The 301-nt window shown below is 45.5% G+C and overlaps 1 protein-coding gene across 1 annotated transcript in view; it reads left to right on the forward strand.

The window, feature by feature from the left end:
- Window positions 1-301, forward strand: part of LOC118330417 (nuclear factor of activated T-cells 5-like) — a 22,312-nt gene that overhangs the window by 755 nt on the left and 21,256 nt on the right. The window lies entirely within an intron of this gene.

Consider the following 301-nt stretch of genomic DNA (forward strand, 5'->3'; position numbering starts at 1 on the left):
TGTGTGTGTGTGTGTGTTGATGCTTGTATCCCGAGAGGAAGTCGAAATGTACACGCATGTTGTTTTTGTTTACCCTTTTTGTGGTTTACTTTTGGCGTAGTAGCCCGTGTGCAGGGTTGTTTTGGTTGTTTTGGTCTGCGGGTGGGATTGAGCCAGAGTTGTCCTCCTCACATTATCCAATTTCACATGAAGAATGTTACAGACACTTCAAAGCTCTGGTCATGTCATACTGTCAGGATAGAGGCTCTCACAGGGGCCAGGGCCACTGCTGCCATCATTTATTCTTAGACTTAGACTTAGA

This window comes from Morone saxatilis, unplaced genomic scaffold, assembly GCF_004916995.1.
Source record: "Morone saxatilis isolate NCDOM2014 unplaced genomic scaffold, NCSU_SB_2.0 Contig2, whole genome shotgun sequence".
NCBI lineage: Eukaryota > Metazoa > Chordata > Actinopteri > Moronidae > Morone > Morone saxatilis.